Source organism: Ictidomys tridecemlineatus, chromosome 13 (genome assembly GCF_052094955.1).
Source record: "Ictidomys tridecemlineatus isolate mIctTri1 chromosome 13, mIctTri1.hap1, whole genome shotgun sequence".
Taxonomy (NCBI): domain Eukaryota; kingdom Metazoa; phylum Chordata; class Mammalia; order Rodentia; family Sciuridae; genus Ictidomys; species Ictidomys tridecemlineatus.
This window is the reverse complement of record NC_135489.1, coordinates 87,394,952-87,419,169: the sequence shown is the minus strand read 5'-3', so window position 1 is coordinate 87,419,169 and position 24,218 is coordinate 87,394,952. Positions and strand designations below refer to the sequence as shown.

Genomic DNA, 24,218 nt, shown 5'->3' with positions numbered 1-24,218 from the left:
GGACAGTTCCCAGGGCAGCAGGCGGTGCTGGGAGCTAAGGAGGAAATCCAGGCTTTGGAGGTCCTCATCCACACTGCAGCCATTGGCTGTCTTATGTGGCCGCCCAGAAGAAGTGGCTTTTCTGGGACCCACTACACTTTTGTTCCCCAGGTTTAAGGAGGAGGATCTGCCGTTTGGGGGAGGATGGTTGGAGTGGATGGTCCCCAATGAAGAAGACCCTTGACAGCCTTGGAGGACAGCAGTGTCCTTTGAACCCAGCAACTCTGGCTCGGCGGTCCTGCTCCTCTTCACGACCTGGGAAGCCACCTCTGTGGACCAGTCCTCCGTGCTGGCCCCTTGATCAGTGTGATGTTTCCGCTTCTCTGCACCTTGTTTGGCAGCTGCCTCAGAAGCTCTTGTGTCCTGTTGGGACATATCATGACCCTGAGGCACCTGCAAAGGTGCTTCTTCACAAGATGAAGGAGGATATGGGCACTGGCCAACTCTTCTTCATGCATGAAATGGGCCACAGGGATTAGGACAATCATATTTCAGTGGGAAGTGGATCTGTTACTCATCTTGGTCTCATAAAAACACACTGAGTGTCTGCTGGACACTCCCCTGGGCTTCCTTTCTGCTTGATATCCTGAACCCTTCCATGGCTCTCATGTCTCCTTCCTTTTTTTTTTTTCCATCCTACATCATGTGTCCTGGAACAGACTCACTCAGGGAGCCATCACAGACAGGATAATGATAACATCCTCTGGGCCACATGAGTAAGGTCCTGTGCCTTCTTCATCTACCTGCTATCCCTTGCTCCCCTCTCCACCTGTGGTAATTCCCTTTCCTGTATACTTGTGTCCCTTTGTCTCCTAGTCTGCCAGGTATTGCTCTGTGCCTTGGTGTCTGTTCTGAAACCCTGGAAACCCTCGTGTCTCTACCTCCTTTGTTCTACCTGGTGCCCCTTTCTCCTTGTCTACCTTTTGTTTCGTCCCAACCCCTCTTGTTCCTGCCGTCCCTGCACTTTATTATCAGGTGTCCCTGCCTCTCTTCTGTACCACCTACCCCAGGTCTACTGGGAGACCTTCCTTCTGCTTTCTACCTGGTCAGTGGTGTGTCTTTCCTGCTGCTCCAGTTCTTTTGTCAGAGCCAAGATATTTATATGTGGCTTGTTGGAAAGTATTTCTTCCAGGAAGCGAGGATGAATTATACTCTCTGCCTGGGATGAGAAGGAAGAGAGTGTGAGTGAACTTGGGAGGAAATGGCCCCAAGTCAAGAGGACTTCTAGGAGAAAGAGGAAGCAATAATAATCCCATGCTCATTTGCATCATGGGGTTGTTATATCCCAACTACCAGCTACACCCATGTATGAGTGCACATGTGTGCATGCACATTCTCTCTCTCTCTCTCTCTCTCTCTCTCTCTCTCTCTCTCTCACTCACACACACACACACACACACACACACACACACACACACAACATAATAATAATAATAATAATCTGAGATTCTAAGCCAGGAAACTGAATTCCATGAGTGCCGAAACTTTCTATACACCAAGATTGTAGGCCCAGCTCACCTTGTTGACAAAGTTCTCATCAACATAGCTCAGGAGACTTGGATGTGGGTGTAAATCATCCGGTATTGGCTGTTGCTCTAGTCCTTCCTCTCCCAAGTTTGCGCCAAGCTCTTCTGTAGACAAGTAGGAGGGCTCCCACGTGGCAAAGTTTGTAGGCCCGAATAGCTCATCCATGATGTCCATGTACTCTTGGATGGCTTCAGGTGGGATCTCCTCGGGCGCCTTGTTCTCTGGCCCTTTGGTCTTGGCCACCTTGTTCTTGCGTGCCTTGGTCTTGCGTGCTTTGGTCTCAGGCACCTTTGTCTCTGGTGCCTTGGGTTTGGCTGCTAATGAGCGGGCGGACCATACCTTAGGGTTGGTCTTTCTGGAGGTGCACGCTAGGACAGGGAGGACCAGAGTGGTGTGTGAATGAGGATTCCATGTTCATCCCAAATACTTGGTAGTAGGCAGGGTTCAGGGGACTTAACCTGGTATGCCATGCATGAGGACAACCTGACCCAGGAACCGAGGGATATAATAGTGCACCAGATGCAACATCTAGGAGATTCAAGTGGGAGGACATTTGTAGTGACTGGTAATGCATGCACTCTACCCTACCAGGACCCAAGTCCCAGGCAGATCTTGTGTTGTTTCTTTGGATAGACAAAAAGAGAAAGGAGATCCGTACTTGGCCCAGTCAATACACAGTTCATAGCTGAGTGGCAGGGACCTCAGGTGTTAGGGGCTTTTTTTCTTGTAAGAGTGAATCTCCAATACTGAAGGAAAAGTTCTTATTTGGGACAACAACTTGCCTTGGCCTTTTTCACTGTTTGGACACTATCATAGACTACTGTGTGAATGTGGGTACCCTACCTGGCTGTTGGACAGCCTCAGGGACTGGAGGCCTTCGGATTTCCAGCCTCGGAGTTGCAGGAGGAGGTCGGCACTGGAAGACCCCTGACAACTGCATCCTTGGATCTTCCATCTCCTCTGCAGCCTCAAACTCCATGAACCTTGATGGGATTTGGGTAAGGCAGGCACAGGCTGAGCTGAGAATCAGGTTAGCCATACCAGGCAGGTGCTGGTGTGGGATTCTAGGCTATGGAGTATTCTAAGCTATCATTCAGGAGCTAGTGGCAGGAATGTGGAGTTGCTTCCTGAAGTAGGTCCGGCCAGTGACAGGAGGGAGCTGCTACAGAGGAAGAACTACAGTTCTCGGGAAACACTACATCAACTAGCACCTTAAGGGAATCAGATCTGAGGGACCCAGGCAGGGCCCCTAGCTGATCCTTGTTCTGGCTCTCTCCTGTTTCTGCCAGGAACCACATGATCAGTTTAGTTGTCGAAAATGGTCAGGGATGTGATTTATATCAGGGAACACCAGAGGTCCTGACCCAATTCAGGGGTACTGAGGCTGGGACCTTGGGCCCTGAAAGGATCATCTGGGATACCAAATTACAGGCAGGGTCATGTGGAAGAGAAAGCTAAGCTGAGAACATTGGGTTTCTTCCAATGAGGGTGGGTTCTTCCCTTCCCTTGTTAGAAAGGCTGGGATTATATGGAGCAAAGGAAGTAAGGACCAGAGACATGTCCTGGGGGCACCTGAGGTGGTGGCTGGCCCTGACAATGCACTTCCCACCACCACCCTCTTCTGGAACATCAGGTTGAAGTAGTGGCCACTTTGATGAGTTATAATGGACCTCACTCTATAAAGAGGTACCAGTTCCCAGGCAGGTGGCCCGAGTGAATCTAGTGCAACTTTTGCCCTCTGCAGAGCCAGCAAAGCAGCAGCAGACCCTCTGGCTGGGCTGGTACCTCCTCCCCATCCTGACCCTGAACCTCAAGGCAGAGTTGGAATCAAGAATATGGAGCCTGGAGTTTCTGGGATTGTTGCTGAGAGAATGCCCAGGCCTCAAGCTAGAAGGAGCCACTATTTGGAGAGCTAGATGCCTCGGAGCCCAAACATAGGTAGGTGACAGGCTGTACCAGACCTTGCTGTGCAAACCATGATCCCCCATCAGTAGGCTCTGGGCCTTGAAAACTGGCTCACTTTTCTGCAGTCTCAAAGAAGACCATCCGATCAAAGTTGCTGGTGCGCTGCCATTCCTTCAAACCCTTCCTCAGGCCCTCTTCCATGGTCATGGTGGGCTCTCGTCGGGACAGAGACCGAAGCACTGGGCTGGAATTCATCAGGATCAGTGTCCACAAGGTCACCCTTCTTTATCAGTAGACCAACAACATAATTTCCTACCTTTGTTATATTTGCCCCATGATGTTCAACTCCAAGTATTGACATTGGGACTCCAGGATACTTATACACAACTTTAACACCAAGGGCTACATTGACCAGCATGATTGTGATTGGATTCCTCAAATATCATTGAGGTGTACCATGTGATGAATGTTTTTATCCCCCAACATTCACCCGTTGAAGCCCTAACCCCCAATGGAATGGTGTCTGGAGACTGCGTTTAGTGCTTAGAAGGTTAGATGAGATCCTGAGGGTGGCGCTTCATGAGGGCATTAGTGTTCTTCTGGGAGAAGGAGGAGACACTGTGAGGACACAGGTGAGCCAGCTGTCTTTTCAAGCAAGGAGAGGAGAGAGCAATCATGGGATTTTAGGTCAGTTACCCTTTACCTGGGAATCCTGACTAAAGAACTGTGAGAAAGGAATGCCTTTTTGTTTTTTCACAAATTTTCCATAGCATCATGTATGGTGTCCCAGGCTGACTGAAGACGGTGCACAGAATGGCCTAGGAGCAGTTACAAACTGGGGCAAAGTTGAACATTCCCATGCAGTATCCAAAGACAGCTTCCCCTCGAGTGTGACATCACCAGAGGGTCCTGATCAGGAGTTCATGACAATGTGTATGGGTAGCCATAGATTTCTGGGTTGAGGCCAGCACCACTAAACCCACTTGTGGTTGGGACGTCCCTTGTGCTGAGAACAATCAGGTCTATGGTGGAAGGTGAAATGACTGGGGGAGGCATGGAGTCAGACAGCCAACTTCGATTCCTGGCCCACATTACCCCCAGGAACCTCCTCTGACCTTGAGTCCTCCATGTGATGCTGATGATTATTGGAAACAAAGATTGCCTGCACTCACAGGCCTGTGATGGGCACCTGACATAAGGCACGTTTCATTCCCTGGTGTGAGGGGAATACATCTGGGAATGTAAGGGTCTCAGCTGGTCCCCTTACCCTCAGGACCTTTCGAGCAGTTCCCCTACATCCCAGCCTCCTCTTTCCAACCCATGCTTTTCCTCCTGACAGAGCTCAAGGGGGAGCCGGAGGAGAACACTCACATGAGGAAGCAGGAAAGTGCTTCCACATCAGGAGTCTGAGGAAGGTGCCTGCGGACCAGGGTCTTGAAGCGCTGCCAGCGCCGGAAGTTCTCATACACGCTGGGAGGTCTGCTGGTGTCATCTGGTGGCACTGCAGCTGGGAAGGTGGGTAGTGCGCCCTCCCCATACACTGTACCTGGCCATTGGTGCGCATTCATTGGGAACATGATGGGGGCCATCTGGGCAAATGGTCGTGGTGCTGGAGGGCGAAGGCCCAGGTGCCAGTGGATCCCATAGTTTTGAATCCCTCCACTGTCTGAGGCAGGTACAGTGGTCCTCGGGGCAGAAGGTGCTGTGAGGAATGGAGCAGGATGCTCCACACCCCCACAGAAGGCCCCTGGGGCCCTCCAGTTGAGGGGTGCCTGAGTGTGGATAATGTTCTGAATATGAGGAGGCCCCACTGGCCTCAGTTGTGGCCCATGTTTTCCAAAGGTGGACAGCCCTGGCACATATGATTGTCCAGGGTAAGTGGACAGCACCAGAGGGTTACCCTGAGAGATAGGCGCAGTCACCCTTGGTGCCGGGGGCAGCTCCCAGAATGGCTGGTGTGTTGGCACAGGGGCAGCTGGAAGAAAGGGTAGGCCCCTGAACGCAGACACGTGGGCACCAGGAGTGAAGTTCATGCCTGCTCTCCGTGATGCAGATGCTGTGGAGGCAAAGCAAAGCGGAGAATGGAGGAGGGAAAATGACAGCAGTTTCTTACTCAGTGGAAATCTGAGAACAAATGCTCCCAGCTCAGGGCCCTTGGGCAGGGAAATTGTGCAGTTTGCAAATGTCCCTTTGAGTGAATTTCATGCTGTGTTCCTTTAGTCATAGTTCTACCCTGAGAAATCTCATTTTCACTACACCAGGATTCCCAGTTGACTGTGACACCTCAGCTTTCCCTGATTCTGAGAGGCCCCTTGTGCATCCTTTGCAGACACTCCATTGGCCTCCTAGGTGACTCCCTAGAAATGGATCAATTTGACCCTATTCAGTGGCACCATGCCCCTCCTCATTCTCACCACTAGGAAAGGGATCTTCTCCAGGGCAAATGCAGGGGCTTTAGGGTCCCTTGTGAAGGTGACAGATTCTAAAAATGATTCCCCCATCACCTCCTCAGCCTTCCTTTTGCTAATACTCCTTGTATACCCCTCCACTTTTTTCCTAGGCATCCACACACAAACAAGAAACACCTGATTTAGATGTCTGCCTAGCTAGAGGCTGAGGAATTGTGTAGTTCACCCAGGAGCACATCCTGCCCAGCATGTGGGTGCTTCTCCCAGCACTTCCCACACCAAACACTAATGGGGGACAGAGCCTGGCCATCTGTGATCCTAGTGCTCACTGGTTCCTGCCATAATGCAGGGAGCTCCTTTCCCAGGGAAGAGGTCTATGTGATAGACACTGAGTCCCACAGATCCTCTCCTGGGCTGACTAACAAAGGTTACTGAGGTTTATGAAGTTGATGGGATGGTGAGGATTGGGGTTTTCCAGAGGTTTTCACAGACACTGGTCATTTTTTTATTGGGCCTGGGAATTAGAGCCGTTCTGATGTCCTTTTCCTTTGCACTCCTAATAATGGGAAGGGAAGTGTCACAGAGACTCAGGCCTGCACCAGCTGCTACCTGCAGCAAGGTTGTTGGGAGCACATTCCTGTTCACCAGGACATTATGCAGAGTGAGGTCAAAGAATGGGAGGTGTACCACACTTCAACACTTGCATGTATTAATCAGGACAGCTGCCTAAGTTCCAATGACAATATGAGTAGAGCCCCTTCCTAACTGTGTGCTATACTCCTTCCTATCTTCAAAAGAACCCAGTCATCTTCAAACCTGATCCTGGAAAATGAAGAGCACCCCACATGTGCTCCCTTATCATGGAGTACCAACCAAACCATGAAGGTAAGCCAAAGTCTTCTGTGTTGACTTGAAAACAATGAGCTGAGGCTACACACAGAGAGTGTGAAAGTGATAACGATTCAGAAGATCCCCCAGAGGCCCAAATCTATGTTGGCTAAGGTTTCCTGGGTTCCTTGCCCTTCTGGAATCAATGACACCTGCTGTCTGAATGGAAGGAGAAGTTTTCCTGGGCAGGAAGTTTGTGAGGGACCCTGGGCTATGGCAGTTGGAGTGCCCTGCAGCCTCACCCACAGAGACTATATCGCACGGCATCTGTGGTCATTGAGATCCCCATTGGGCACTTTTCTACTTAAGAACACTTCTTACCCCTGCCCACTTAGGATCTGAGACTCTCAGTCAGTCCCCTCAGAATGATATCCCAGGCAGCTTCCATGTGTCTGAAGAATGGACACAGGGCTCAGCATCTTGACTCCAGGAAGCCCTCACTGTGACACCATCTGTGACTGCCTAAAAAACCATGCAGTGACCTGGGTCCATTCTACAAGGAATCAATCCCGTGGCCTCTCTCCTTTCTGCTGACCCAGTGTACTTCCCCGGATTAGTTTGGACCTGGGTCTTAGGAGCCCTCCTCCCCATGAGCAGTATCAGTCTTCCCGGGGCTTCCTGGGCCATGTCAAGTGTACTGTCTAAGGCTCTTTCCTTCCCTTCCTTCTATTCAATCAGTTGACCACAGGGTAAGTGCTCCATCCTAACTCCCAAGGGTTTGGGGGGTGACTGGCCCTCAGATAACAGACCCCTGACTGTCCAGGCTCACCTCCTTCTGAAGTTCAGGCAGGACACCTGACACAGTGTCTCACAGTCTCCACAGTGGGAAACGTCAGTACAGGACCCAGAGAGTGACCTGTCTGTAACGGATGCTCAGGGTCCAACTGAGCCAAGCTGGCCAAAGTTTAAATGTAAACCACAGTGGAATGTTGGATCCAGACATTCTGCAGGGGGGGGAGGGGCCAAGGACAGCTGGCCTGGGTGGAGGGGGGGCTGGGCAGACATTCCATGAAGAGCTCTAATAGGTATAGAAGAACCTTGAGTTCCCTTCAGGCAATTCAGGGGTGACACAAGTGGTGTGTGCCTCTGGGACATTTTGAAGTAGTTTCTAAAATCCACAGGAGAGGGGTGTGACAGGTGGCCCTGTCTTTCAACAACCAAATTGTCTTTGCTTCCAATGATGGGCAGGACCAGTGAGCCACAAAGTCACCGGTATGAACAGTCAATACTCTAAAAATCTGTGGGGTATGGATTGTGTTTTATGTATAAAGTGTTTTTTTCCTGGTTGTTTTTGTTGGTGATGATTTTTTTTTATCCCATCCCTGGCTTGCAAAACACACAGTTTGGTGTTCATGAAATATTAACACCTTACTATAAGTCTTTTCAATAAATGGCAGGAGGGGGCAAACCATGATATTCAGGCACTAAAAAGAAGCTTCTTTCATTCTTTCTTCCCTTGTCATTTCTTTTGAAGCAGTGATATAAAATATGCAGTGCAGAAAAACTATGTTCTCATTCCACGGGTTTTTAAAATTTTTAAAAAATAATCATACACTGTAATGAATGCTGGAGACCAGATTTTGAAAGCAAATTTTATTTGCTAAACCAAGGTCAAATTGAGGGCCTTGTATACTCTTGGTCAGTGCTTTGCCACTGAGCTTCAGCCCTTACCCCATGCAATCAGTTTGCACTGCTTCAAACTGCTAGACCACAGGTGCTCATATAATAACACTAGTCAAATTCAATTTGTGCAAACTGGCCATGGGAAGGAGCACAGGGTAGAGAGCTTCCTTAGCTTCCAAGGACTGCAGCAGGGTGGTCTCTACTGTAGGCATGACCAGTTTGTAACTGCGAAAATCACTTTGTCATTTCAGGTGCTCCCACTGAAAGAAGGACCAGCCCAGAGGCTCTTTATGGGGAGCCTTCTTGCCGGAGACACCTTGCAAGCTTCCCGACCCATTTCTTCCTCCTGCAGGGTCACCGCTGTCCCTCCTGCATCCCTCGCGCCTGAGCACATGCTTGGATGGAAGGGCGCGCTCACAGGCTGCCATCCAACGGCTCCAGCGTCCATTGGGGGCTCCTGCAGGGAACGGCACGGGCGCGAGCACAGACAGCGGGTTCCCAACGGCCAGCTGGGCTCCCATGGCGGCGTCCAGACTCAGTCCCATAAGCCTCTAGGTACTGGACCCGCGAACCTCTTCGGTCCCCACTGTGTCCCTGCCCGTTCCTCTGGCCCCTGCGCCTCGCCAGACAGCCCAGGCCCAGCCTTGCCTCCCCAGGGATGCAGGCGGCCCGCAGCAGGCCTGGCAGTGAGGGGCGAGATGGCCAGTGCGGCGCCCATGTCGACGCATCCTCCATCCATGTCCCTTGCAGCCTGTGTGAAACCCGGCTCCAGGGCACCTGTTTGGTGCCTGAGAAGCGCGGTCCTGGTCAGCAGGTCTAAGGCTCCTGTAGGTGTCTGACAGAGTGGTGACTGTCATCTTCTTGTTCCGCCTGAAACCTGTGAATGTTGGGGACACTGTCAGCTGGCATCAGGGTTGTTAGCTGAAGGCCGCTCATTTCCCTGTCCTTAGCAACTTTGCAGAAGGGAACACACTGAGCCAAGTGTGCTGAGTCTGCTGTGGTCACCCCGTGATTGACGGGCCATCGTAGGTGGGCTGTTGGTGGACCCATCTGGACAGAGCACCTAAATGATGATGGGAGAACCGTTTGACCACAAGTCGTGTGCAATAAAGAGAGTAATGTTGTCTTATTAATTTGTGGTGCTTGTGTACTGCGGCAGTGAAATTGATGATATGGTCTCGCGTATGCGTTGGTGGGCTGTTGGGGGCCCCTGTGGATATTTCTGTGTGCCAGGAAGTTTTCCTTCCGTTTTGATGGGCATGAGATCACGGGGGTGGATATTTGGGTGAGAAAATGAGATGCTGCGCTGGTCCTGGATGGTTAGTAGGAGTTCAGAGGGCTCTGGTTGTTTTCGCTGTTCCTTTGATGGGGTGGTGGGGTCCCTAATGTGTTGATGTGCATTCATAATTTGGATCTTGCTCTGTCTCGACTGCCTGACAAGAATGTGGTATGTGTTCAGAAGTGTGGGTCAGACAAAGTGGTGATGGTCATCTTCTTGTTCTGTGTGGATATTGGAGATCAAGGGAAATTAAGCTCTGGTTTTTGTAATATTTTACTTGTGGTGGTCTTGTATATATATATTTTTCCCACGAACACACCCTGGGGAGTTTGGATATATATGTGTTTGCATATGGGCTATGTTAAGGAAGGCATTTGGGTAGTTTTCTCTGCACTTTCAATGTGATTGTTATAGTTGGGAAATGGAGGAGGGATATTTGTACATTCTGGACATCATGTTTTGGTACAAGGGATTTTGAATAAATTTTATTTTCATTTCTCATGCACATGTACTTGAGTGTGTGAAAGCTGGTCGGTTACTAATTTCGTGGAGCAGTAGGATGGATATATTCATTGTGTGGTGTGAAGATGGCAGGCTTCTGCATTTTGGAAGACAGGGAGTTATTTCTTCATATTTGGGAGTGTGTGAGCTTGTATATGAAGATGAGATACCTATGGAGAGTTCCTTGTGTATTGAGTTTGTATTAACTACCCCACCTCAGGTGTGTGTGTGTGTGTGTGTTTGTGTTGTGGTAGTAGCAATAGTTGTGAAGAGGAAAATATTTAGGTGTCCCTTAGTAGATGTATTTAAGGGACATGGCAATTGAGGTCTGCTTCCGGGGGCCATATATGTATTAAGTAGATGAGACCCTCCGACAGTGGAAGGTAGTCAGTTTTAATCAAAGTCCGCTGACTGGATATACGAAGTCCCACCCCACGCCCCAAACAAAAACTTTCACAGTAACATTTAACTGGTGTTTGGCCCAAACTGCTGGGTATTTGTGCCTAGCCAAATCAGTACATGGAGTTAACTATTACAGTAACATTGAATAATCTTCCTTGTAGAATCCAGCATGTCCCAGGGTGGACAAGCAGAAAATTAAGTTTGGCTGAAACAATTTTCAGAGAAGTTCAGGAAAGACAGTTATGATATGTGCCTGAGAAGCAGAGAACCGACTGATAAACTGAACTACTACCACTTGCAGTTGGCTCCTCTTCCACCCTCTCATGAAATGTGCTTTCCCCTCCCAAAGAGATAACAACCAAAGTGTTCATTCACTGCCAGAATGTAGTCAGAATCCCATATCTCTGTATGATTCTCACCAGTCCACATGTGAGACCCAGTTTGACCTTGCTTAAGTCACAGCTGTGAATTCCAAATACCAGCATACAGTGTTAGGCATATGCAGCCTGCTGTAGGAAGTATAGAATGAGGTATGTGTTGTGATTTGGATCTTAAATATCCACGAAGGGTCTATAAATATTTCCTCATCAGCCTCTGGCAATATTGAGAGGTGATGAAACAGTAGGCGGTGGGTCCTACTGGAAGGAGGTTGCATGATTGTGGACATGCCCTTGAGGGGGATATTGGGACCCTGGCCTCATGCTGTCTACTTTTCAGCTGCCATGAGGTGAGCAGCATTACTCCAATGTGTGATCTCTGCCATGATGTTCTACCTCCATGGAGTCTCCAGAACCAAGAAGCTGACAAAGTATACATAGAAAGAAATCTCTGAAATGTTCAGTCAAAATAAAATTTTCTTCCTTGTAATTGGTTTACCTTACATATGCTTTCAAAGCCACAGAAAGATGATAATGTAATGAGGTAGATTAAAGGTCAAAATGCCTGCTCTATAACACTTCTTAGATATTGCAGGGCAGATAATTTAATGTTATCTTTATGGATTGGAGTTTATTACTCAATTTGACAAGAGTTCTTTCACATTATTGTTTACTCAATTTTTTGTAGAGCTCCTGGGTCTTTTCTCTGAGAAAACTTTCTGTTGTCATCTTGGATTTTTCTTTTTTTAAGTTTTTTTCTTTTCTGTGGATGCCGATGAACATGATTTATTTGTTTGTTTGATTTACTCTTAAGGTTCAAACCCAGGGCCTCACACATCCTAGATAAGCACCCTGGCACTGAGCTACAACCTCAGCCCCTTGGTCTTTTCCTAACTAGACATTGACCAATATGCCCTTATCTTTAGGTTTCTCATCCAGAGTCTTGCATCTAGACAATTGGGAATACAAGGGTTGTTTTAAGTCTCAAAGATATTTGAACCCAGACTGGGCACTATTTTGATAAATATGTTCTCAGAAACAGTTTTCTTAATTCCTACAGTTATTCCTTAATTACTCTCCCTGATTCCATGGCATGCCCATGGTAACCATGAATACCATGGCATGCCCATGGTAACCAGAAATAAATTCCACCTAAGAAAGCAACTATTCTATTGAGCATACCATTCATGATATAGCCAGTAAACAATATTTACCCTTGTCATGTGAATTAAAACGCATATATGTGTATAAGTAGACATGTGAATCTATACATTCATATGTATATATGTATGTGTGGTATCATATGTGAAGTACAGATAACATTGAAAGTGTAAATGAAAACCACAAGATGTAATAGAGCTTTGTTTCAAGGAACAAGGGAAAGTAAATAAGGAAGAATTGTCAATATACAGAAGAGGGCCCTGAGGCCTAGATTCAGAAGTAAGCACAAAGTGCACTGCTGCAAGAAAATGTGGCCTTCTCCAGGTAGATGTAGGCTCATGTGGTGATGTGCAGAGGGGATATTATTTGGAAGAACTGAAGAACTCTCAGATGAGTAAACCTGCATGAACACTTGTTTGGGCTGCTTACAGAGGAAGTTGCTCTCTTAGTGCCCTTTCTGCATGTTGCTCACCCACTAAGCATTAAAACCTACATATCCTGGTATATATGGGGCAGGAAGGAAATTCAGAATTAGCATCAGGAGAGAAGAGGTTCTCAAACATCTTAGGCTTCTTTGGGTTAATTTAGATGCAATCACAAACAGGCAGAGTACAACTAGCTCCCTTAGTATTAGCAGTTCTGCGGTTGGAGTGCCAGGGGCTCTCAGATTGTAGCATTAGCAGCACTCCCCATATGTCCCTGGCACCCTGAGCCAGCAACTCTCTATCATGGAAAGCCATCACCAAAATGCTTCAAAACTTCATACATCTTTAAACCTCTTGAATTCAGTAAAGAGAGAAAAGTATTTATGCACTGTTTTATGATATCTTAATGTGTCACTTCCGTATTACACCATGTGAAATGCAACACTAGACAACCTTCCCCACACTGCACGTTTTCTTTAGAATTCATGGAAATGCAGGGTTGTGAGTTGAAGTTTCAGCTCAGAGGTGTGTATAGCACTCACCTAGCATGCATGAGGCACTGGGTTTGATCCTCAGTACCACATGAAAATAAAATGAAGACATTGTGTCCATGTGTAATTGAAAAATAAATACTCTAAAAAGTGCATGTGGCTAGTCAGAAAGTGTTTTGCACTTGGGAATTCCATTGGTTCAACTTCACTTTTTTCCTGAGTAAAAATATTATTTATTGTCTTTATTAAATGGAAGGAGAACCAATACTATTGGTCTAAGTTTATGCTAATTGGGGTTTGGAAAAGTTGTGCAGTGGGCATCCCCACTGTGGGCAGGATTTGTTGCAGAAGGATAGCAGATCGGCTTGCCTCAGCTCACTTTGGTTTTGGCCTGCCAGGCTCAGGTCTTCCTGAGGCAGGGGTAGAAGAGTCAAGGTCAATTAGATGGACTTATCAGAGGGACCCTCAAAACACTCAGGTTTTAAGGATATGCATGTACTGGTATACAGGAAAATGCATCTTTTAAGTCTAAAATTTTAGACTTTTAAGTCTAAAATTGAAGCCTTGTCCACCATTGCAGGAAGCCCTTTGTCATGCTGAATATTTGTTCAGCCTGGATATCTAGCCTCTTCCACAGGATCAGAAAAGAGGTATCTAAGTAAAATGCCATCCCCATTGCCAATTGTAGAAAATTCTATGATGGTTTAAAAGACTGAAGGCTCCAAACATCTCTCTTACATGAGACAGAAGAGAAAGGGCCAACACTTTCCCAGAGGCATTTAAAGAAATCTTTGGGGACTTGGGTTGTGGCACAGTGATAAAATACTTGCCTAGCTGGTGTGAGGTCCAGAGTTCAGTAACCTGCACCGCCAAAAATACAAAAAGGAAAGAAAAAAGTGGTTTCCCTGTCTTTGACATTCATGGCTGACCTAATTATGTCACTGTGACCTAGAATTATATTTGGTCAAAGTATATTTGAGATGACTCCATCCTTCATTCTCTTTCAATGATACCACCATTTGGAATCTCGTTAGCTGTTTTGCCTCTGCTGTATGAGGAGCCTCTTCCTACCCAAACCTCAGGGAAGTCCCATGGTTTCCTGGAAGGATACTGTGTGTGCTTGAGCCCACCTTTGTATTTCTTTTTAAGTAAATGAGCTTCCTTCCCAATCTCCTTATGCAAAAAGTGCCTGTATCACTTACCCTTGTGGTGCAGCATAACTCCTAGTGAGGCCTCAAGTACATGGTTATATTCAACCTATGCATGCCTTTTATCTCAAGTAGAGTAGGTAGAGCTGATTTTACTAAGAACTGGTTACAGGAAAGGCTGCTGGCACTGAAAGCAGACCTGGAAGGTCACCCTGAGGGCAGTTATGAAAGAGAATGACAGAGAGCAATGGAGAGCTGCTAAGAGCTACTAGGTCTGGCTGTTGAAAGAGTTCCTGGGAACTCTCAGTAGCCACTGTCTCCTCCTGTCAGGAACACAGTTGCAGAGCTGTTACCACTGGACACTGAGGGTCACTGTCATTCACTCTTAGGGCTGTGAATGCTAAGATCTGAAATATGTTGTCCCTGGAATGTCAGAACTGATAATATTAAGGGAGGTGCACTTTTCCTATTTGTGGTTGCTCTCCAGATGGATGTTTGAACCCTCAGCCTGTTGGTAACAGAGATGGTTATGGGACAGAGTTCATGCAGGGATGTACAGAGAAGGCCCCTTAAATTAACTGAGGCTATGTAAACAACATAATGACTGGGTTTCTGTTAAGCTTTTGGTCTGTTTTTTCTTCCAGCATCAGTGGAAGGTGCAGGCTAAATATGGAGGCAAGGGCTTGGCCCTGCATCTGTGCACCCTGAGGGATGGAATCTGCAGATACCTCCTCCTTTCAGTCCTCACCCCACAGAGTAGCACAGACACCACAGCAGAAGGCAGCAGCCATGAGAACATTTCTCTACTAAGTGCTTTTTCTTCACTCTTGACAGTGAACTCCCACCATGTACAGCTTTGCCCCAGGTATGCACCTCTGTCCTTCTCCCATGCCAGTTCCCACCTTTGGCCTTCCTCCTATATTCCCAGTGCCCTGGCCTTGCCCTCCCTTTCCTGAGGACTAGCAGGATCAGCTCTGAATGACAAGGATCTTTGCCCCTTGTGTTGCAGGATGTACTGAAGGGGAGATCTCACCAAGACCCTGCCTGAGAGGTTGGCTCACCAGATACCTATGCTACTGTCTTCAATGTCTCTTCTTCTTCCTCTGGGGTCTGATGACTGACACTTCCTCTCAGATTCTGGGCAATAGGAATCATCCCCAGAGCCAGATGTTTCTTTCCAGAGACCTGGAGATGAGACCCAGAGTAGAGTGTCTTTCCTGCATGCATTGAGTGTCAAGCTATAGCTCACTTCATAGATTGGCATCAGGAGGGGGATAGGGATGAGGACTCTTCTTTGGGGCTGAGGAGCCTGTAGTGCTCAGCCTCCAGGGATGAAGGGGCCTTTGTGAAGTCCTGGGTCTGGGACAGTTGCAGCACAGCAGAAGGTGCTGGGAAGCCAGGAGGATGTCTGGGGTATGGAGGGTCATGGTTGTCCTCACTAAACACCTCTGCTTTCTCATGTGGCTCCGGTAGGAGAAGTCCTGCTGGGACCCACTGCCCTTCTGTGGCCCAGGCTTAGAGAAGAGATTCTGTGGTCCAGGGAAGAGTTGAGGCCTGGATGGGAACCATTGAGGAAGACTCGCAACAGTGCAGGAAGATACCAGTGAGCTTCCATTATAGGACCTAGGGTTATGTGACCCTGAATCTCTTAATTTTCTATGAGGTGACCCCTGGTGGGCCAGATCTCCATATAGGACTCATGTCCAGTGCTGTCACTATGTCCCTCTATACCTTGGCTGGCAGCTGATTTAGAAGCACTTTAGTCGGGGTATAACAAAACTTTGGGGCAGCTCCACTGATAATTTCTACTTTGAGGGCAATAGTTGCATTTTCACCAGCTACAGAACAGAAATGGCCCATGCTCAGTCTGTATTGGGTATGAGGGTAGACAGAGGGACTTGGGGGATGTGTAAAAATGAATGGGAGGTATCACCTGTCTTGGTGTCAGACTGAAGTTCTGATGGCCATTCTGCTGGGTGAGTCCTTCCTCCTGGTCCAGCTCTTTGGTTAGGGTCAAGATAGCCATGTGTAGTCCTATGAAAAGCAATAGTTCCAAGAAATGGGGGTGTGGAAAATGGAGCCTGCACCTGGAGGAGAAGAAAAAAATTGTGTGTGGCCTTGGTAGGAAGTGTCCCCAAGCCCAAGACACCTCTGGAACTTGTAGGAAGCATGGATGGTGTCTTCTGGTTCACACCATGGAGTTGTTAAATCAAGACCATGAGCTACCCCACCCAACAGACAAACAGTGCTGAGAATGTAAAGAATAAAAGATAATTCCATGAGTCTAGGTTGACATTCTCAAAGTCTTGTACACAGCTGGATTCCCACCCCAGCCCACCTTGGTGAAAAAGTCCTCTTGGAGTACAGCTCATCAGTCTAGGGCAGGAAATTTAGATCTTGTTACAAGTTGTCCCCTTTTAGATGTCACTCCATTTCATTCTCTTCCAAGTTTCCCATGGACTTCGCTATGGCCAAATGTGGGCCTACCCACATGTTGAAGTTGGGAAACCCCACCAGATGTTCATGATGTCCATCTATACAGTTATGACTTCAAGTGTGATCTCGTCAGGCACTTTGGTCTCTGGATACCTGCACTATTAAACTTCTGGTGGGTGAGCCTCAGGGCCAGTCTTTCTCGAGGTTTACACTAGGACAGAGGGTAAGAGGGTGATGCATACATGGTTTTTCTAGCTGTGCTCCAGCCATTCAGTGAAAGAAAATGTTTAAGGGATCTACTCTGGTCCAGAATGGCCCTGCACATTCTGACATCAGGAACCATTAGTGAAGACTCTGCATCTGTGGGACAATGTATGTCACGTGGGAGGACATTTTGAGACACCCGTATTCGATATACTTGGGCCACATGGCCTCGTGTCCTAGGCAGATGGTGTGTTGACTCTTTACATAGGCAGGGGGAGAGAAGGTAGCACCTTGGACTAGGCTTTATAAACTTCAAATCCAAGGGCATCTGGAATCCCAAATGCTCAGGGGCTGTTCCACTGGCAAGAGAAGTGCCCTATTCTGAAAAAATGTTCACATGTGTGCTATCACACTCCATCATCACCATTTTTTTAATCATCAATTTTTATGGGAATGTGTTTAGCTCTCTCTTGCTGCACAGTCTCAAAGACTGGAGAATGTGGAATATTGAGCCTCTATGGGATTGGATGTGTCTGACACTGGAATCTATCATCAACTGAAGCTTTGAGTCCTCTATCTCTTCAGCCTCAAAATCCACAAACCTGACAGGTAAGCAAGACATAGAATTATTTAAGAAAAGAATTTCTTATTGGAAAACTCAAGCTGTAGCTTCATAGAAATGAGGATCTGGTAGCAGGCATGGGGAGTACTGCTCAGACCATGGGATGGGCTGGTCCCAGGAGGGATTATTTCCCAATGCGGAAACCATTCTGAGTGCTCCTGACATCACTTAGCACCTGAAGAGAACCATGTGGTCCTTAGTGAACCAGGCACATTCCTTTACGATGCTCCCACACCTATTCCAGGCTTCTCATGTCCCTGCCCTGAACCACACAGAAAAGCCAAGCTTCAGCATCTGGTCAAAGATATGATTTATGGAAGACAACTCTCTCTCTAGGAATGTTGGGGTTAGGACTATATACCAAGAACACAAGACTCAGCAGAGGTCATGTGAAAGTCCAAGCTGTGCTGAAAGTAGTGGAACACCTGGGTTCCCACCCCAACCCACCTTCCAAAGAGGGCTGTATTTCATTTGTTTGAATGGCGAGAATTACATGGATTACGAGGCCAGAGGTGTGTGCTTGGGGCATCTGAGACACTGGCGTTCCCTGATCATGTTTTTTGAACTCTAAATCTTTCTGAAACATCAGGGTTTATTATGGCATTGTTCATGAGCAGGGGTGATCCATATGCTAGAAGATGGTTTATTTTCCAGGTGGTTGGCCAACCCCAAGGTAGTGAAACTTGTACCCTGTGAACAGACCTCACTGATGGTGGACACCCCCTGAGCTTGGCTGGTTACTGCCCTACACCCTAACCCTGAACCTCTAGGCAGTGGTGGAACTAAGAACGTTGAGGTCGGAGCTTCTGGGACTATTAGAGAGTGTCCAGCATTCCAGGTAGAGGGAAGTAATGCTTGGAGATGTAAGTGTTCAGTGGTTTTCTCTGTGGTAGCAGATGCCCTTCCTGGCTGGGTGACAAGCTCCAACAGAGCCAGCTGTTCAACCCATGTTCCCGAGCACTTAGGCCTAGCCCCAGATACCTGACACACTTTTCTGCCATCTCATAGATCATCTGATCAAAGGTATGCATTGCCATTCCTGAAGACCCCTCCACAATCCCTCCTCCAGATTCATGGTAGGCTCCAGTCCAGATAGGGGCCAAAGCACTGGCCTGGGTTCATCAGGATCAGTCACAATCCACAACCCACACTTCATTGCAAGTTGACCTGACCCAACACAGGCCTTGCCTTTGCCTCTTCTGTCCAATCACTCTGACCACCCCATGTGGGCTCCCTGCATCCAGGACATGCTCTATATACTAGAGAGAACATCAAGTACTATACTGGAATCTGATTTCTCTTGAGTTCTTGATGTTTTTGTGTATTGTGACCTGAATGCTTTGGCCTGCAGAATGCATGAGTGAATGCCCTAACCTCCATGAGATGGTGGCTTCAGCGGCTCTTAAGATTTTAATGATGTCATCAGGGTAGAGTTCCCATGATAGTACTAGTGCCCTTGTAGAAAAAGGAAGGGATGCTAAAGCTCTCTTAGCCATAGGAGGTCACAGGCAAGGTAGCCATTTTCTCAAGCCTGGAGGGAAAAACCTCACTGGACATTAAATCTCGCACCATCTTTCTGGGGTTTCCCAAATTCAGAACTGTGAGAGATGAATGCCTGTGGTTTCAGCTTCCCATTCTGTAGCAGTACATATGGCAGCCTTATTTGAGTGAGACAGAGTACAGAGTGCCCTGGGAGCAGGGTTAAAGCCTGAGACAATGATGTACATCTCCACGGAGGATCCAAATGGAATGAGTACTCACTCATGAATTCTGCAGCACCTCAATATCCTAAGCAGGAATTCCTCGGAAAAATGTGGTTGGGTGTCCAGAGAGATCTATACTGGTGCCTCCCCCCCGCATCTCCAACACTAGTTGTGATGTTGCCTGCCATGAACAATCAGATCTATGCTAGAAGGTGAAAATACTAAGTGAGGGACAATCATGTGGAGTCAGAGAACCAACTCTCCATCCTGGCTCACATTACTTCCAGGAATCTCCTGTGACCTTATATCCCCTGAGTGATGGTGATGCTCATTGAGCACCAAGATTGCTTCACTCACAGGATTGTGATGGGCACCTGAGATAAGGCCCATTTCCTCCCCTGGTGTGATGAACTTGGTTGGGAATATAGGTCTCTCAGCTTATCCCTCCCCCCTCAGGATGTTCCCTCTAGTTTTCCTACATCCCAGCCTCCTTTCTCCATGCCACACTTTTCCATCCATCCCCACTGTCCAGCATCACTCAGTAGAGGAGAACGAAGCTGTCTTCAGAAACACTATTTCCAGGCTTACTTCTAGAAACCTGATTAATGTCAGAGGGGCCTGAAGGCTCAAAAGCAGGTCTCTATCCAACTGAGACAGGAGGGCTCAAAGTTGTCAATAGGTACTTGATAAAAATTTGTGACCCTGATTCTGAAGGCATGGAACCTGGGTCCTATGGAGAACCATGGAGTTAGATTGCACATGACAGACCACAAACAACTTCACTTCCAATCACTTTTGTGCATGTCTGAAGTCACCCCAGTTCTTTATCTCACAAATGACACTAAAATTTGGCCTCCTTGCAATTTAAGTATTCTCCTTGGTAGAGTTCCACATTTTGTTAATTGGCAAACCATGTGATATGCAGCCTTCTTTTTTCCTCATTGATTTGTAGGAGAACTTGATTACATTACATTTGGGCCAGTCACACTCAGTATTGGTCAGGCTGGGGTCGGGGTGGGGCCAATACTACATATGGGAGGATCAGAGCACTGCATGAGTGGGGGGTGGGTCTGTCTTGGGATGCAGTCAGGACTTGCAGCCTGCTGGGTCCCCAGTGAGTTGCGGTCAGAACTGCAACTGTAGGGGGGAGAGGTATAAAGGTCGGCCTTGTCTTCTCAACAGGAAGCCTACACAGGGAGACCACAGCCATGCTGGGGATCAGTTGAATAATATTGTCCATCATCATTCAGGAGAGGAGAAAGAAGCTGTCTAGGAAAAAATTGTTTCCAGGGTTATTTCTAGAATTTACTTAATTGCACAGGGGCTTGAAGGCTCAAAAGCAGCTCTCCATCTAAATGAGACAGAAGGGCCCAATGTTCTCAATAAATTGATAAAAAATTGTGCCCCTGTCTGTGATGGCCATGGCTGCCACAAATGCCTCACAGTCACTCAGAGAGTTTTGCTTCCATAGCAGGTCCTCCCCAGACGACTCCAATTTGCAGTGCTCAACAGGACTCAACCCTTTGGGACCCCCTTCAATGGTCCTTAGTGTGGAGTGCCCTAACCATGCCTAAGCAGAAATACTGTGGGTATCTTGGAAGGACACTGTGCATGCCTGAGTTCACCTTTTAAATCAAATAAGTGGAGAACTGCAGGAACTGCTAGGTGCAGTTGTCAGATGATCTCCAGGGAACTGATGGAAGAGGCTGGCTACTGATCCCAAGAAGGCAACATGGCAGTTTCGATCACTAGGAGCTGAGGGTCCCTGACATTCAATCTCAGAACTAGTCACACTAAGATCTGAGAGCCACCAGTTAGTCCTCAGACCTCAGAGCTGTGAATACCAAGGGAGATGTGCTTTGCCTCTTTGTGATTTCTCTTCATAGCAGGCCCTCAGATGATTGGTAAGGGAGATGTTTAACAGGCAAAGATCATAGAGGGATACACAGAGAAGATCCCCTAAACCAAGAGAGGCTTTTCCATGGGGTGATGAGTTGGGTTTTGGAATCTTGTCTGTTTTCTCCCAGGATTAGGGGGAGGACTCATCTAAATCTGGAAACAAGACCCAATAGATGGACACTTGTGCACCCTGGGTCCTGGCAACCCCAGTTATCACCTCTCAGTTCTCACTGCATGGAGGTGCACAGAAAACATGGCAGAAGGCAGAAGCTGGAGATTTTTTTTCCTACCAAACTGCCTTTATTCCCAGTGACAGTCAAACAAGGTACAGTTTCCCACCCAGGATTGAACATTGTGACCCTCCCCTCTCAGTACCTCCCCCTACCCTCTTTCTACATTTACTATACCCTCCCACTCCCTACATTTTTCTGAGAACCCACAGGAACTGTCCTATGTGATGAAGAACCTTTGGACCTTCCAACACAGAATGAAGCCAGGTGAGATCTTGCCTGAGGGGCAGCCACCCCAGAGGCCACCAGTCAACACGACTGTCCTCAGGGCCTCTTCTTCTTTTGGTTGCCTGATGATGTGCACTTCCTCTTCTGAGGCTGTGAGGTTTGAGCCAGCTCCAGATCCACATCTTGCCCTCCAGTGACCTGGAGGGGAGGCCCAGTGCAGGGCGTGTTTTTCATGAAGCATGTGCGTCCAGTGAGAGCACTCTTCATGGACATGGCACCTGGAGGAGGGTGGGAGCTGAGGAGTCCTCTCTGGGGAGGTGGGGCCTGGATTTCTTGATCTCCTGAGCACAGGGTTTCTATTGGAAGGGCCTGGCTCCGGGACAGTTCCCAGGGCAGCAGGCGGTGCTGGGAGCTAAGGAGGAAATCCAGGCTTTGGAGGTCCTCATCCACACTGCAGCCATTGGCTGTCTTATGTGGCCGCCCAGAAGAAGTGGCTTTTCTGGGACCCACTACACTTTTGTTCCCCAGGTTTAAGGAGGAGGATCTGCCGTTTGGGGGAGGATGGTTGGAGTGGATGGTCCCCAATGAAGAAGACCCTTGACAGCCTTGGAGGACAGCAGTGTCCTTTGAACCCAGCAACTCTGGCTCGGCGGTCCTGCTCCTCTTCACGACCTGGGAAGCCACCTCTGTGGACCAGTCCTCCGTGCTGGCCCCTTGATCAGTGTGATGTTTCCGCTTCTCTGCACCTTGTTTGGCAGCTGCCTCAGAAGCTCTTGTGTCCTGTTGGGACATATCATGACCCTGAGGCACCTGCAAAGGTGCTTCTTCACAAGATGAAGGAGGATATGGGCACTGGCCAACTCTTCTTCATGCATGAAATGGGCCACAGGGATTAGGACAATCATATTTCAGTGGGAAGTGGATCTGTTACTCATCTTGGTCTCATAAAAACACACTGAGTGTCTGTTGGACACTCCCCTGGGCTTCCTTTCTGCTTGATATCCTGAACCCTTCCATGGCTCTCATGTCTCCTTCCTTTTTTTTTTTTCCATCCTACATCATGTGTCCTGGAACAGACTCACTCAGGGAGCCATCACAGACAGGATAATGATAACATCCTCTGGGCCACATGAGTAAGGTCCTGTGCCTTCTTCATCTACCTGCTATCCCTTGCTCCCCTCTCCACCTGTGGTAATTCCCTTTCCTGTATACTTGTGTCCCTTTGTCTCCTAGTCTGCCAGGTATTGCTCTGTGCCTTGGTGTCTGTTCTGAAACCCTGGAAACCCTCGTGTCTCTACCTCCTTTGTTCTACCTGGTGCCCCTTTCTCCTTGTCTACCTTTTGTTTCGTCCCAACCCCTCTTGTTCCTGCCGTCCCTGCACTTTATTATCAGGTGTCCCTGCCTCTCTTCTGTACCACCTACCCCAGGTCTACTGGGAGACCTTCCTTCTGCTTTCTACCTGGTCAGTGGTGTGTCTTTCCTGCTGCTCCAGTTCTTTTGTCAGAGCCAAGATATTTATATGTGGCTTGTTGGAAAGTATTTCTTCCAGGAAGCGAGGATGAATTATACTCTCTGCCTGGGATGAGAAGGAAGAGAGTGTGAGTGAACTTGGGAGGAAATGGCCCCAAGTCAAGAGGACTTCTAGGAGAAAGAGGAAGCAATAATAATCCCATGCTCATTTGCATCATGGGGTTGTTATATCCCAACTACCAGCTACACCCATGTATGAGTGCACATGTGTGCATGCACATTCTCTCTCTCTCTCTCTCTCTCTCTCTCTCTCTCTCTCACTCACACACACACACACACACACACACACACACACACACACCATAATAATAATAATAATAATCTGAGATTCTAAGCCAGGAAACTGAATTCCATGAGTGCCGAAACTTTCTATACACCAAGATTGTAGGCCCAGCTCACCTTGTTGACAAAGTTCTCATCAACATAGCTCAGGAGACTTGGATGTGGGTGTAAATCATCCTGTATTGGCTGTTGCTCTAGTCCTTCCTCTCCCAAGTTTGCGCCAAGCTCTTCTGTAGACAAGTAGGAGGGCTCCCACGTGGCAAAGTTTGTAGGCCCGAATAGCTCATCCATGATGTCCATGTACTCTTGGATGGCTTCAGGTGGGATCTCCTCGGGCGCCTTGTTCTCTGGCCCTTTGGTCTTGGCCACCTTGTTCTTGCGTGCCTTGGTCTTGCGTGCTTTGGTCTCAGGCACCTTTGTCTCTGGTGCCTTGGGTTTGGCTGCTAATGAGCGGGCGGACCATACCTTAGGGTTGGTCTTTCTGGAGGTGCACGCTAGGACAGGGAGGACCAGAGTGGTGTGTGAATGAGGATTCCATGTTCATCCCAAATACTTGGTAGTAGGCAGGGTTCAGGGGACTTAACCTGGTATGCCATGCATGAGGACAACCTGACCCAGGAACCGAGGGATATAATAGTGCACCAGATGCAACATCTAGGAGATTCAAGTGGGAGGACATTTGTAGTGACTGGTAATGCATGCACTCTACCCTACCAGGACCCAAGTCCCAGGCAGATCTCGTGTTGTTTCTTTGGATAGACAAAAAGAGAAAGGAGATCCGTACTTGGCCCAGTCAATACACAGTTCATAGCTGAGTGGCAGGGACCTCAGGTGTTAGGGGCTTTTTTTCTTGTAAGAGTGAATCTCCAATACTGAAGGAAAAGTTCTTATTTGGGACAACAACTTGCCT

General features: G+C 48.0%; 1 long non-coding RNA gene across 1 annotated transcript; it reads left to right on the top strand.

Annotated features, from left to right (window-relative positions):
- Positions 1 to 8,839: 8,839 nt before the first annotated feature.
- LOC144369956 (uncharacterized) lies at positions 8,840 to 22,442 on the top strand. The gene is made up of 4 exons (XR_013429802.1): positions 8,840 to 8,945; positions 14,819 to 15,039; positions 15,184 to 17,423; positions 21,167 to 22,442. It is a non-coding gene; the product is annotated as an uncharacterized LOC144369956 (long non-coding RNA).
- Positions 22,443 to 24,218: the final 1,776 nt, after the last annotated feature.